The following is a 15266-nucleotide window of genomic DNA, read 5'->3' as shown; positions in this document are numbered from 1 at the left end:
CGGCGGATCTCTGGTAAGGGGTCCCGAACTGTGCGTCTAGGCGGATGGTAACAGGAGACAAGGGACACAATGTTTTACCCAGGTTCGGGCCCTCTCGATGGAGGTAAAACCCTACGTCCTGCTTGATTAATATTGATGATATGGGTAGTACAAGAGTAGATCTACCACGAGATCAAGGAGGCTAAACCCTAGAAGCTAGCCTATGGTATGATTGTTGTAATGTATGTTGTCCTACGGACTAAAGCCCTCCGGTTTATATAGACACCGGAGGAGGCTAGGGTTACATAGAGTCGGTTACAATGGTAGGAGATCTACATATCCGTATTGCCAAGCTTGCCTTCCACGCCAAGGAAAGTACCATCCGGACACGAGCCGGAGTCTTCAATCTTGTATCTTCGTAGTCTTGGAGTCCGGCGGATAATGATAGTCCGGCTGTCCGGACACCCCCTAGTCCAGGACTCCCTCAGTAGCCCCTGAACCAGTCTTCAATGACGATAAGTCCGGCGTGCATAATGTTCGGCATTGCAAGGCGGGTTCCTCCCTTGAATAATCCAGAGAAGATCATGAACACCAGGATAGTGTCTGGCTCTGCAAAAATAATTTCCACATTCCACCATAGAGAGAATAAAATGTACACTTAGCTCAATCTGCTGACGTATTATGCGGCATGACATCACACCGCCACCAAGCCCTTGTTTGAATCGTTTTTTACTATACCACCTCAGCACGTTTAGCGAAGCGGTTTCCTTGGCACGTCTTGTCGAAGCAGAGATCGTGTTCCCCTTATTCCGGGATTCTCATCAATACGGACGTGGGTAACCCAACCGCGCCATTGATGGTGGCGCTTGGGAGAAAAGCGAGTTTTACCAGGCCGGTGGGGGACGCATAGTTTTCGTCCGCCTATATATAAGGGATAAGGATTCACCTTCTCACCCACGCCTTCCTCCTCCTTTGCTTATCCATCTCCGCGCACTCAAGCTCCAACGCCCAAGCTTGCGCATCTCACCTCGACCTTCTCCGAATATGTCCAGAGCGGGAGGTAAATGGTTAGCCTCCACCGCTAAGGAGGAGGACATCACCAAGCTGCGCGACGCCGGATACCTTTCCAGCGATATCGCGCATCGGCTGCCCGACAAGGGGCAGCTCATCCCTACCCCGGGGCCTCATGAGAGGGTCGTCTTCCTCCCCCACTTCCTCCGCAGACTGGGCTTTCCGCTCCATCCATTCGTCCGGGGGCTCATGTTTTACTACGGCCTGGATTTCCACGATCTGGCACCGAACTTCATCCTCAACATCTTGGCGTTCATCGTCGTGTGTGAGGCCTTCCTCTGCATCCGGCCCCACTTCGGCCTGTGGCTCAAGACCTTCAACGTCAAGCCGAAGGTTGTGAAGGGTACGCAAGCGGAATGCGGAGGCGCCATGTTGGGCAAATTGCCCAACGTTCCTTGGCTCGAAGGGACCTTCGTGGACTCCGTCAAGGGGTGGCAATCGGGGTGGTTCTACATCACCGAGCCGCGCAAGCCCACATGGGCGGCGGCCCCCGAGTTTAGATCTGGCCTCCCCACGCAACTCACCTCCTGAAAAGAGAAGGGCTTGTAGTGGGGCAATCCGGTGGAGGTGACGGGACTCTGAGCCTGCATCAAGAAGATGGTGAGTGAGGGAGTCCTGGACTAGGGGGTGTTCGGACAGCCGGACTATCAATGTCCGCCGGACTCCAAGACTACGAAGATAGAAGATTGAAGACTCCGGCTCGTGTCCGGAAGGTACTTTACTTGGCGTGGAAGGCAAGCTTGGCGATACGGATACGTAGATCTCCTACTATTGTAACCGACTCTGTGTAACCCTAGCCTCTCCGGTATCTATATAAACCGGAGGGCCTTAGTCCGTAGGACGAACATGACATCTCAACAATCATACCATAGGCTAGCTTCTAGGGTTTAGCCTCCTTGATCTCGTGGTAGATCCACTCTTGTACTACCCATATCATCAATATCAATCAAGCAGGAGTAGGGTTTTACCTCCATCGAGAGGGCCCGAACTTGGGTAAAAAACATCGAGTCCCTTGTCTCCTGTTACCATCCGCCTAGACGCACAGTTCGGGACCCCCTACCCGAGATCCGCCAGTTTTGACACCGACATTGGTGCTTTCATTGAGAGTTCCTCTGTGTCGTCACCGATAGGCTTGATGGCATCTTCAACCTGCAACGCTGTCTTGGGTGAGACTTTCCTCCCCAGACAGATCTTCGTATTCGGCGGCTTCGCACTGCGGGCCAATTCACTTGGCCATCTGGAGCAGATCGAAAGCTACGCCCCTGGCCGTCAGGTCAGATTTGGAAGCTTAAACTTCACGGCCGATGTCCGAGGAGATTTGATCCTCGATGGACTCGAGCCACAGCCAAGCACGCCGCACTGTGACGATGGGCATGATCTAGCTCTGCCGCCGAACAGTGCTTTGGTGGCCGCACACGAATCCGCTCCGGCCATTAGCCCGGAGCCGAGCGCCTAGATCGAGGGCTGGCGGATAGACGCCGCCCCGGGGGCTTCAACATCCACGGCGATGGAGTCGAACGCCGATCTTGTCCCCTGCGAAACTCGTGATTCCGAGGCGCCGGACTCCTCGCCGGACTCCGAACCTCCCGCGCCCCTACCAATCGATCCAGATTGGGCGCCGGTTATGGAATTCACCGCCGCGGACATCTTTCAATGCTCGCCTTTCGGCGATATCTTAAATTCACTAAAGCATCTCTCGCTATCAGGAGAGTCCTGGCCGGATTATGGCCAGGATGGTTGGGATGCGGACGACGAAGAAATTCAGAGCCCACCCACCACCCACTTTGTAGCCACTGTCGACGATTTAACCGACATGCTAGACTACGACTCCGAAGACATCGGCGCTACGGAAGACGATGCCGGAGACGAACAGGAACCAGCGCCCACAGGGCACTGGAAGGCCACCTCGTCATATGACGTATACATGGTGGATACCCCAAAAGATGGGGACGGCGAAGGAACAGCGGAGGCAGATTCCTTAAAGAAACAGCCCAAGCGCCGACGTCCGCGGCGCCGCTCTAAAACTCGCCACAGCAAAAACGGAGATTCCGGCACAGGAGATAATAACACTCCAGAGAGTGCCGAAGACAATCCCCTCCCGCAAGACTCAGCGCAGGAGGATGCAGAAGCAAGCCCTCATGAGAGGGAAGCAAACGAAGGGGTTGAGGATGATAACTACATGCCTCCCTCTGAAGACGAAGCAAGCCTCAACGATGACGAACTCGTCGTACCTGAGGATCCCGTCGAACAAGAGCGCTTCAAGCGCAGGCTTATCGCCACGGCAAATAGCCTGAAGAAAAGGCAGCAACAGCTCCAAGCTGATCAAGATCTGCTGGCCGGTCGATGGACCGAGGTCCTCGCGGCCGAAGAATATAAACTCGAACGTCCCTCCAAAAGTTACCCAAGACGCAAGCTGCTCCCCCGATTAGAGGAGGAAGCATACATACCTTCATCACCAGCGCACGACAGGGCTGACCGACCACCCCGTGGTCGCGATAGAGAGGCATTCAAGCCCCCAGCCAAGACCGTACCCCGGCATCGATCCAAGAGTATGAAACCAAAAGGGAACGCGCCGGACTTGCGAGACATATTGGAGGACAAAGCAAGACAATCCAGATCCATCTATGGATCACGTGGGCGCCCTACGACCCACGGCGAATACCGCCGTGCCGGATACAATAATCCTGGCCGGGCCGAACACAGTAGACAGCGCTCCCTTGAGCTGCGTCGCGACATCGCTCAATACAGGGGCGCCGCACACCCTCTATGCTTCACTGACGATGTAATGGATCATCAGATCCCCGAAGGGTTTAAACCCGTAAACATCGAATCCTACGATGGCACAACAGACCCCGCAGTTTGGATCGAAGACTATCTTCTCCATATTCATATGGCCCGCGGTGATGACCTACATGCCATCAAGTATCTCCCACTCAAGCTTAAAGGACCAGCTCGGCATTGGCTTAACAGCCTGCCCGCAGAGTCAATTGGGTGTTGGAAAGACCTGGAGGCCGCATTCCTTAATAACTTCCAAGGCACGTATGTGCGACCACCAGACGCCGATGACCTAAGCCACATTATTCAACAGCCAGACGAATCGGCCAGACAATTCTGGACACGGTTCTTGACGAAGAAAAATCAAATCGTCGACTGTCCGGATGCGGAGGCCCTTGCAGCCTTCAAACATAACATCCGAGACGAATGGCTAGCCCGGCACCTAGGGCAGGAGAAGCCAAAATCCATGGCAGCCCTCACATCATTAATGACCCGCTTTTGTGCGGGAGAGGACAGCTGGCTAGCCCGCAGCAACAATCTCCGCAAAAATTCTGGCAGTCCGGACACTAAGGACAACAACGGCAGGTCACGTCGAATCAAAAACAAGCGCCGCATTAACGGCGATGACAAGGAGGATACGGCAGTCAATGCCGGATTCCGAGGCTCCAAACCCGGTCAACGGAAGAAGCCATTTAAAAGAACCACTCTGGGTCCGTCCAATTTGGACCGAATACTCGACCGCTCATGCCAGATACATGGCACCCCCGAAAAGCCAGCTAATCACACCAATAGAGATTGTTGGGTGTTCAAGCAGGCCGGCAAGTTAATAGCCGAACACAATGACAAGGGGCTAAATAGCGACGACGAGGAAGAGACCCGGCCGCCGAACAATAGAGGACAGAAGGGTTTCCCCCCGCAAGTGCGGACGGTGAATATGATTTACGCGACCCATATACCCAAGAGGGAGAGGAAGCGCGCACTACGGGACGTCTATGCGATGGAGCCAGTCGCCCCAAAGTTCGATCCATGGTCCTCCTGTCCAATCACTTTCGATCGAAGAGACCATCCGACCAGCATACGCCATGGCGGATTCGCCGCATTGGTCTTAGACCCAATCGTCGATGGATTTCACCTCACAAGAGTCCTGATGGACGGCGGCAGCAGCCTGAACCTGCTTTATCAGGACACGGTGCGCAAAATGGGCATAGACCCATCCAGGATCAAACCTACAAAGACAACCTTTAAAGGTGTCATCCCAGGAGTGGAAGCTAACTGTACAGGCTCAGTCACACTGGAAGTGGTCTTCGGATCCCCGGATAATTTCCGAAGCGAAGAGTTAATCTTCAACATAGTCCCGTTCCGTAGCGGCTATCACGCCCTGCTCGGACGAACCGCGTTTGCAAAATTCAACGCGGTGCCGCATTATGCATACCTAAAGCTCAAGATTCCAGGCCCTCGTGGAGTCATTACAGTCAATGGGAATACAGAACGCTCCCTCCGAACGGAGGAACATACAGCGGCTCTCGCGGCAGAAGTACAGAGCAGCCTATTAAGGCAATTCTCGAGCCCGGCCGTTAAACGGCCGGATACAGCAAAGCGCGCCCGGAGCAATATCAGTCAAGACCACCTGGCGCGATCAGAGCACGCGTAGCAATGCGGCCCCAACCCTCGCCCGCGTATGATCGCAAGAATAACACTCCGCGTACATCATTACGCTTTGGAGATACCATGGGCAGAGGGGAGGGGGCACCATCACAACGGACCCAGAGTGCGGTTCGACCACACCAGGGGCTCGCAAATGTGCCTCTTTTTTATTATTATTATTTGTCTTATTTTTTGTACACAGGACTCTGTTAACCAGAAGCCCTGTCCGGCGGTGAACCTGCCGAACTCATGATGCAATAGTCAGGGACTACAGAAGGCCGCGTCGAACACTTAGGTGGTCTCAATTACGAGCATTAAATTTGATTATATACACCAAATCCGCAGCTCATCCCTGGAGGAGGACATGTTTATTTAGTCCAAATCCCTTGCTTACCGCACTATTTGTATCAGTCCGCTCTACTAGCAGACTTTTTCTTTCACTAATAATGCAGCACCTTTATGATCGCAATTGCATTACATTTTATATATATGTTCATTATATGACATCCTGGCACCCGTATATTTTTGGTACGGCATAATACACCAGGGGCTTATGTTCCCCGCTTGATGGTGTGATAAAGTCCGAACACTTTCACAAGTGCAGCACCCCGAACTTATAGCATTATATGAATCGGCTCTGAATCATGTCTTGGGTCAATAGTTGGGTTTGCCCGGCTCCCATGTTTGGCTCCTTACGTTTCCGTTCCGTCGGCTAAGGTAGCACTGGGAGAACCACTGCGATTGCGCCCCGGTTGAGCCGGGTTAACGCCTCGGTGGAGAAAGCTAAAACTGACCGGCATGATAAGGCGAGAGACTGGTCGCTGTTCGAGAGGTTTTTTCGGGTCCTTAAAGACTCACGCCGCTTCGAGCGAAGTTCCGGATTATGTCCGATGAAGGCGTGGATAGCGCCCCGGATTCGGTCTTCCGAATACCAGGGGCTTCGCCGAAATTTAAAATTATAGAATTCTATGGCTAAGTGAGAGTGTTCAAGCATTATAAGTCATGTTGCCTTGTTCGTCGTGTTGAGCGCCTCCCTAGATGGACCCAAATATGGGAACAAGAGTTCTCAAGTTTATCACCGAACACCCCAGCACTTGTGGCTTGGGGGCTGAAGCCAATGACTTGCCATCTCTCAGATTTTATAAACGGCCAAACAGAAGGTAATATTTTAAATTAAACAAGCGTTGCTCATGGCGCATATGAACGAAGTTTTCAGCGCACAGGATAAATACACAGCGAGTTCACTCAAAGATTACATTTCGGGAGCACTCATCTGCAATATTGCAGGCTCCCTTCAGGACAATATTATAATACTTCTCCGGCGTGCGATACTCCTTGCCCGGTGGCGGTGGGTCCGTGAGAATCTTCTCCGCATCCAATTTGCCCCATTGCACCTTTATGCGGGCAAGGCCCGACGAGCACCTTCGATACAGGCGGAGCGCTTGACTACATCCAGCCTAGGGCATGCATCCACCAGCCGCTGCACGAGGCCAAAGTAGCTACCAGGCATGGCCTGTCTAGGTCACAGCCGGACTATGAGGCCCTTCATGGCCTCCTCAGCTACTTTGTGGAGTTCGATCAGCTGCTTCAGCTGGTCGCTTGGGGGCACCGGATGGCCGGCCTCAGCATACTGAGACCAGAAGACCTTCTCCGTCGAGCTCCCCTCCTCGCCACGATAGAATGCGGCGGCATCAGACGCACTACGCGGCAGATCTGCAAACACCCCTAGAGAGCTCCGAATTCGGGTAAGTATCCGGTAATTTACATTAACATGCTTGCTCTGCATGAAAAACGCCTTACCCGCCACTATCTTCTTCATGTCCTCTACCTCCTGATGGGCCTTCTGGGCCTCGGCCTTGGCGGACTGGGCACTTTCGAGAGCCGAGGCAAGCTCGGACTCTCGAGTCTCGGAGTCACGCTCCAAACTCTCATGCTTTTCCATGAGAGCCTGGAGCTCTTGCCGAACTTCCGCCACCAGTGCCACTCGCTTTTCTCGCTCAGCTCGTTCCGCGGCCGCATTGCGTTCGGCCACGGACACGGCATCCTTCAGGGCTGCCACCTCCTTAGTGGCCCCTGCAATACACATATTATCCTTGTTCATTTTTGCAACCAAAACCCTTTTCTGTAAGGTACTTATTTAAAGGGGTGTTATTCACCTTCTTTTTCCTTGAGCTGCCCCTTGGCATGGCCGAGCTCCTGCTCTGACCGCTCAAGGTCCTTCTTCAGCGCCTCGACCTCCGCCGTTAATGTGGCAGAGGTCAACAGCGCAGCCTGCAAACCCATATTGACATATTTTAGGCAACCCTGCGTATATCTTTATATAGATCCTTAGTCCGGCTTTTCTTTCCGAACACCGAACCAAGCATCAGGGGCTACTGTCTATGCGGTATTATATTACATAATTTTAACTTCTTACCTCAAAGCCTGTTAAAAGGATACTGCAGGCTTCGGTCAGCCCGCTTTTCGCGAGCTGAACCTTCTCAATCACCACACTCATGAGAGTGCGGTGTTCTTCCTTGATGGAAGCGCCTTTAAGCACTTCCAGCAGGTTATCCGGCGCCTCCGGTTGGACGGAGGCCGCCAGCGTCACGGTCCTGCCCTTCTTTCAAAGGGGCCGCTTGCCGGACTCTAGAACCACTGCGGGTTCCGATGTGGAGTCCGGCACAAAGTCCGGGGGGCTGCCTGACGGCGCCTCCGGAGCCTCCTCCTGATGGGTCCCTCTTTGGGATCCCACTTCAGCGTCCTCGTTGGCGCGTGGGGAGGAGGCAGTTGGGATGGAATTCACATCCGACGAGGCCAATGACCCGCTCGATGAGCCGGGGAGATCATCATTGGCCGGGCTACGGACAGAATGCGGCGTTAGAAGGATACTTCGCGACATAAAAGAAATTACACATCAAGGATCCGGATACTTACGATCTTGCCGGACGCCTGGCCCTTGGAAGCCGCTCATCCTCACCAACGTTGATGTTGGCGGAACTGTCCGGGGGGATAGTTCTCCCCCTCTTGGACCCTTCGCCCCCCCCCCCCCGATGGGGGAAGCCTTCCTTTTCTTCTCTCCCTGCTCCGGGAGAGAGTACTCCTCCTCGTCTTCAGGAGGGGAATCCTCGTCGTCGTCAGACGCCGGTTTGCGGGAACTCTTTCGAGTCCCCGCGGCCACCTTCTTGGCCTTCTTCTCCGGCATCACGTGCGGTGCCGGAACCAGCAGCCCTGTTAAGCGGGCGTTTGCTGGGTCTTCTGGCATGGGAGCTGGGCTGATAAGCAGCTTGGCCTTCTCCATCCATTCCTATCGAAGGAAGAGCCAGATTGAAGCCTCACTAGAGTCAATCTAATTATCACAAGTGTCCCGTAATGGGGTCGACTCACTTACCTCGTCAGTTGGATTCTGCGAGCTGAATACGCGGTCTTTGGTCGCGGACATAGGGGCTTCGGTGCCCTTGAACAGCACCCTCCAGGCGCCTTCGTATGTTGTATCGAAGAGTTCGTTTAACGCCTGGTGCTGTTCCGGATTGAACTCCCACAAATTAAATGCCCGTTCTTGGCATGGGAGGATCCGCCGGATGAGCATGACTTGGACCACGTCGACGAGCCTGAGCTTATTGCTCGCCATCTTCTTGATACAAGCTCGGAGTCCCGTCACCTCCACCAGATTCCCCCACTGCAAGCCCTTCTGTTTCCAGGAGGTGAGCTGCGTGGGGATGCCAGATCTAAACTCGGGGGCCGCCACCCACATGGATTTGCGCGGCTCGGTGATATAGAACCACCCCGATTGCCACCCCTTGACGGAGTCCACGAAGGTCCCTTCTAGCCAGGGGACGTTGGGCAATTTGCCCAACATAGCGCCTCCGCATTCCGCTTGCGTACCCTTCACAACCTTCGGCTTGACGTTAAAGGTCTTGAGCCACAGGCCGAAGTGGGGCCGGATGCAAAGAAAGGCCTCGCACACGACGATAAACGCCGAGATGTTGAGGAAAAAATTTGGCGCCAGATCGTGGAAATCCAGGCCGTAATAATACATGAGCCCCCGGACAAATGGATGGAGCGGAAAGCCCAGTCCGCGGAGGAAGTGGGGAAGGAAGACGACCCTCTCATGAGGCCCGGGGGTAGGGATGAGCTGCCCATCGTCGGGCAGCCGATGCGCGATATTGCCGGAAAGGTATCCGGCGCTGCGCAGTTTGGTGATGTCCTCCTCCTTGACGGTGGAGGCTAACCATTTGCCTCCCGCTCCAGTCATATTCGGAGAAGGTCGAGGTGAGATGCGCGAGTTCGGGCGTTGGAGCTTGAATTCGCGGGGATGGATAAGCAAAGGAGGAAGAAGGCGTAGGTGAGAAGGTGAATCCTTATCCCTTATATATAGGCGGACAAAACTATGCGTCCCTCACCGGCCCGGTAAAACTCGCTTATCTCCCAAGCGCCATCGTTGATGGCGCGGTTGGGTTACCCACACACGTATTGATGAGAATCCCGGAATAAGGGGAACACGATCTCTGCTTCGATAAGACGTGCCGAGGAAACCGCTCTGCTAATGCTGAGGTGGTATAATGATTCAAACAAAGGCCTGGTGGCGGTGTGATGTCACGCCGCATAATACGTCCGCAGATTGAGCTAAGTGTATATTTTATTCTCTCTACGTTGGAATGTGGAATTTATTTTGCAGAGCCGGACACTATCCTGGTGTTCATTATCTTCTCCGAATTATTCAAGGAGGGGAACCCGCCTTGCAATGCCGAACATTATGCACGCCGGACTTATCGTCATTGAAGACTGGTTCAGGGGCTACTGAGGGAGTCCTGGACTAGGGGGTGTTCGGACAGCCGGACTATCAATGTCCGCCGGACTCCAAGACTACGAAGATAGAAGATTGAAGACTCCGGCTCGTGTCCGGAAGGTACTTTACTTGGCGTGGAAGGCAAGCTTGGCGATACGGATACGTAGATCTCCTACTATTGTAACCGACTCTGTGTAACCCTAGCCTCTCCGGTATCTATATAAACCGGAGGGCCTTAGTCCGTAGGACGAACATGACATCTCAACAATCATACCATAGGCTAGCTTCTAGGGTTTAGCCTCCTTGATCTCGTGGTAGATCCACTCTTGTACTACCCATATCATCAATATCAATCAAGCAGGAGTAGGGTTTTACCTCCATCGAGAGGGCCCGAACCTGGGTAAAAAACATCGTGTCCCTTGTCTCCTGTTACCATCCGCCTAGACGCACAGTTCGGGACCCCCTACCCGAGATCCGCCGGTTTTGACACCGACAGTGAGCAATAGTCTCAGGCTCGTCGACGTGGTCCAAGTCATGCTCATCCGGCGGATCCTCCCATGCCAAGAACGGGCATTCAATTTGTGGGAGTTCAATCCAGAACAGCACCAGGCGCTGAGCGGGCTCTTCGATACAACATACGAAGGCGCCTAGAGGGTGTTGTTCAAGGGCGCCAAAGCCCCCGCATCCGCGACGGAAGATCGCGGATTCAGCTCGCAGTGTCCAACTGACGAGGTAAGTGATTCAACCCCATTACGGGACACTTGTGATAATTAAATTAACTTTTAGTGGGGTTTCATTCTGCCTCTTCCTTTGACAGGAATGGATGGAGAAGGCCAAGCTGCTTATCAGCCCGGCTCCCATGCTAGAAGACCCAGTGGACGCCCGCTTAACAGGGCTGCTGGTTCCGGCACCGCACGTGGTGCCAGAGAAGAAGGCCAAGAAGGTGGCCGCGGGGACTCGAAAGAGTTCCCGCAATCAGGCGTCTGATGACGACGAGGACTCCTCCCCTGAAGACGAGGAGGAGTATTCTCTCCCGGAGGAGGGAGAGAAGAAGAGGAAGGCTTCCCCAATCGGGGAGGCCGAAGGGTCCAAGAGGGGGAGAACTATCCCCCCGGACAGTTTCGCCAACATCAGCGTTGGCGAGGATGAGTGGCCTCCAAGGGCCAGGCGTCCGGCAAGATCGTAAGTATCCGGATCCTTGATGTGTAATTTCTTTTACGTCGCGCAGTGTCCTTCTAATGCCGCGTTCTGTCCGTAGTCCGGCCGATGATGATCTTCCCGCTTCATCAAGCGGGTCATTGGCCTCGTCGGATGTGAATTCCATCCCGACTGCCTCTACCCCACGCGCCGACGAGGACGCCGAGGTGGGATCCCAGAGAGGGACCCATCAGGAGGAGGCTCCGGAGGCACCGTCAGGTAGCCTCCCGGACTTTGTGCCGGACTCTACATCGGAACCCGCAGTGGTTCCAGAGTCCGGCAAGCGGCCCCTTCGAAAGAAGGGCAGGACCGTGACACCGGCGGCCTCCGTCCAACCGGAGGCGCCGGATAACCTGTTGGAGGCGCTTAAAGGCGCTTCCATCGAGGAATAACACCACACTATCATGAGTGCGGTGATAGAGAAGGTTCAGCTCGCTAAGAGCAGGCTGACCGAAGCCTGCAGCAGCCTTCTAACAGGCTTTGAGGTAAGAAGTTAAAATTATGTAATGTAATACCGCATAGACAGTAGCCCCTGATGCTTAGTTCGGTGTTCGGAAAGAAAAGCCGGACTGAGGATCTAACAAGATATACGCAGGGTTGCCTAAAATATGTCAATATGGGTTTGCAGGCTGCGCTGCTGACCTCTGCCGCACTAACGGCGGAGGTCGAGGTGCTAAAGAAGGATCTCGAGCAGTCCGAGCAAGAGCTCGGCCATGCCAAGAGGCAGCTCGAGGAAAAAGAAGGTGAATAACACCACTTTAAATTAGTACCTTACACAAAAGGATTTTGGTTGCAATAAAATTAACGAGGATAATATGTGTATTGCAGGGGCCACTAACGAGGTGGCAGCCCTGAAGGATGCTGTGTCCGCGGCCGAACGCAGTGCGGCCGTGGAACGGGCTGAGCGAGAAAAGCAAGAGGCACGGGTGGCGGAAGTTCGGCAAGAGCTCCAGGCTCTCATGGAAAAGCATGAGAGTTTGGAGCGTGACTCCAAGACTCGAGAGTCCGAGCTTGCCTCGGCTCTCGAAAGTGCCAAGTCCGCCAAGGCCGAGGCCCATAAGGCCCTTCAGGAAGTTGAGGACATAAAGAAGATAGCGGCGGGTAAGGCATTTTTCATGCAGAGCAGGCATGTTAATGTGAACTACCTGACACTTGCCCGAATTCGGAGCTCTCCAGGGGCGTTTGCAGATCTGCCGCGTAGTGCGTCTGATGCCTCCGCATTCTATCGTGGCATGGAGGGGAGCTCGACAGAGAAGGTCTTCTGGTCTCAGTACTCTGAGGCCGGCCATCCGGTGCCCCCAAGCGACCAGCTGAAGCAACTGGTCGAACTCCACAAGGTAGCTGAGGAGGCCATGAAGGGCCTCATAGTCCGGCTGTGGCCTGGACAGGCCATGCCTGGGAGCTACTTTGGCCTCGTGCGGCGGCTGGTGGATGCATGCCCCAGGCTGGATGTAGTCAAGCGCTCCGCCTGTATTGAGGGCGCTCGTCGGGCCCTTGCCCGCATAAAGGTGCAATGGGGCAAATTGGATGCGAAGAAGCTTCTCACGGACCCACCGCCGCCGGGCAAGGAGTATCGCACGCCGGAGAAGTATTATAAAATTGTCCTGAAGGGAGCCTGCGATATTGCAGATGAGTGCTCCCGAAATGTAATCTTTGAGTGAACTCACTGTGTATTTATCCTGTGCGCTGAAAACTTCGTTCATATGCGCCATGAGCAACGCTTGTTTAATTTAAAATATTACCTTCTGTGCGGCCGTTTGTAAAATCTGAGAGATGGCAAGTCATTGGCTTCAGCCCCCAAGCCACAAGTGCTGGGGTGTTCGGGATAAACTTGAGCACTCTTGTTCCCATTTTTGGGTCCATCTAGGGAGGTGCTCAACACAACGAACAAGGCAACCGGACTTATAATGCTTGAACACTCTCACTTAGCCATAGAATTCTATAATTTTAAATTTCGGCGAAGCCCCTGGTATTCGGAAGACCGAATCCGGGGCGCTATCCACGCCTTCGTCGGACATTATTCGGAACTTCGCTCGAAGCGGCGTGAGTCTTTAAGGACCCGAAAAAACCTCTCGAACAGCGACCAGTCTCTCGCCTTATCATGCCAGTCAGTTTTAGCTTTCTCCACTGAGGCGTTAGCCCGGCTCAACCGGGGCGCAATCGCAATGGTTCTCCCAGTGCCACCTTAGCCGACAGAATGGAACGTAAGGCACCAAAACGTGGGAGCCGGGTAAACCCAACTATTGACCCAAGACATGATTCGGAGCCGATTCATATAATGCTATAAGTTCGGGGTGCCGCACTTGTGAAAGTGTTTGGACTTTATCACACCACAATTTGGGGAACAGAAGCCCCTAGCGTATTCAGCCGTACCAAAATATACGGGTGCAAGATGTCATGTAATGAACATATATATAAAAGATAATGCAATTGCAATAAAAAGGTGTTGCATTATTTATGAAAGAAAGTCTGCTAGTAGAGCGGACTGATACAAATAGTGCGGTAAGCAAGGGATTTGGACTAAATAAACATGTCCCCCTCCAGGGATGAGCTGCAGACTTGGTGTATATAATCGAATTTAATGCTCGTAATTGAGAACACCTGAATGTTCGTCGCGGCCTTCTTTAGTCCCTGACTGTTGCATCATGAGTTCGGCAGGTTCGCCGCCGGACAGGGCTTCTGTTTAACGGAGTCCTGTGTACACAAAGTAGTAAAGTGAAAAAGAAAAGAAGGGGGGCACACTTGCGAGCCCCTGGTGTGGTCGAGCCGCACTCTTGGTCCATTGTGACCGTGCCCCTTTCCCTGAGCCCATGGTATCTCCAAAGCGTAATGATGTACGCGGAGTGTAATTCTTGCGATCATGCGCGGGCGAGGGTTGGCGCCGCATTGCTACGCGTGCTCTGATCGCGCCAGGTGGTCTTGGTTGGCATTGCTCCGGGCGCGCTTTGCTGTATCCGGCCTTTTAACTGCCGGACTTGAGAATTGCCTTAGAAGGCTGCTCTGTACTTCTGCCGCGAGAGCCGCTGTATGTTCCTCCGTTCGGAGGGAGCGTTTCGTATTCCCATTGACCGTGATGACTCCACGAGGGCCTGGCATCTTGAGCTTTAGGTATGCATAATGCGGCACCGCGTTGAATTTTGCAAACGCGGTTCGTCCGAGCAGGGCGTGATAGCCGCTGCGAAACAGGACTATGTCGAAGATTAACTCTTCGCTCCGGAAATTATCCGGGGATCCGAAGACCACTTCCAGTGTGACTGAGCCTGTACAGTTGGCTTCCACTGCTGGGATGACACCTTTAAAGGTTGTCTTTGTAGGTTTAATCCTTGATGGGTCTATGCCCATTTTGCGCACTGTATCCTGATAAAGCAGGTTCAGGCTACTGCCGCCGTCCATCAGGACTCTCGTGAGGTGAAATCCATCGACGATTGGGTCTAAAACCAATGCGGCGAATCCGCCATGGCGTATGCTGGTCGGATGGTCTCTTCGATCGAAAGTGATCGGACAGGAAGACCATGGATTGAACTTTGGGGCGACTGGCTCCATCGCATAGACGTCCCTGAGTGCGCGTTTCCTCTCCCTCTTGGGTATGTGGGTCGCGTATATCATATTCACCATCCGCACTTGTGGGGGGAAACACTTCTGTCCTCTGTTGTTCGGCGGTCGGGTCTCTTCCTCGTCGTCGCTGTTTAGCCCCTTGTCATTGTTTTCGGCAATTAACTTACCGGCCTGCTTGAACACCCAGCAATCTGTATTGGTGTGGTTAGCTGGCTTTTCAGAGGTGCCATGTATCTGGCATAAGCGGTCGAGTATTCGGTCCAGATTGGACGGACCC

The sequence above is a fragment of the Triticum dicoccoides genome, chromosome 3B (genome assembly GCF_002162155.2).
Source record: "Triticum dicoccoides isolate Atlit2015 ecotype Zavitan chromosome 3B, WEW_v2.0, whole genome shotgun sequence".
In the NCBI taxonomy this organism is placed as follows: domain Eukaryota; kingdom Viridiplantae; phylum Streptophyta; class Magnoliopsida; order Poales; family Poaceae; genus Triticum; species Triticum dicoccoides.
The sequence above is the reverse complement of the archived record's forward strand: the minus strand, read 5'-3'. Positions refer to the sequence as shown.